Consider the following 203-nt stretch of genomic DNA (forward strand, 5'->3'; position numbering starts at 1 on the left):
TTTTTTTCACGTTTAAATTGACATAAATATTAAATGTATTTTTAGATGCTTTTTAGTGGTCTTTCAGTTGGACGCATTTTAAAGTGACATAAAATATTCAATGAGAAAAATACAGGGTGAAATTTGAATTCATCCTTTAGGATTTGATTGGATTGATCGGATCATGATTCGTAATTCCATAGATGTTTTTATAATAATGTGCA

Source organism: Sinocyclocheilus anshuiensis, unplaced genomic scaffold (assembly GCF_001515605.1).
Source record: "Sinocyclocheilus anshuiensis isolate Anshui unplaced genomic scaffold, SAMN03320099.WGS_v1.1 scaffold272, whole genome shotgun sequence".
Taxonomy (NCBI): Eukaryota; Metazoa; Chordata; class Actinopteri; order Cypriniformes; family Cyprinidae; genus Sinocyclocheilus; species Sinocyclocheilus anshuiensis.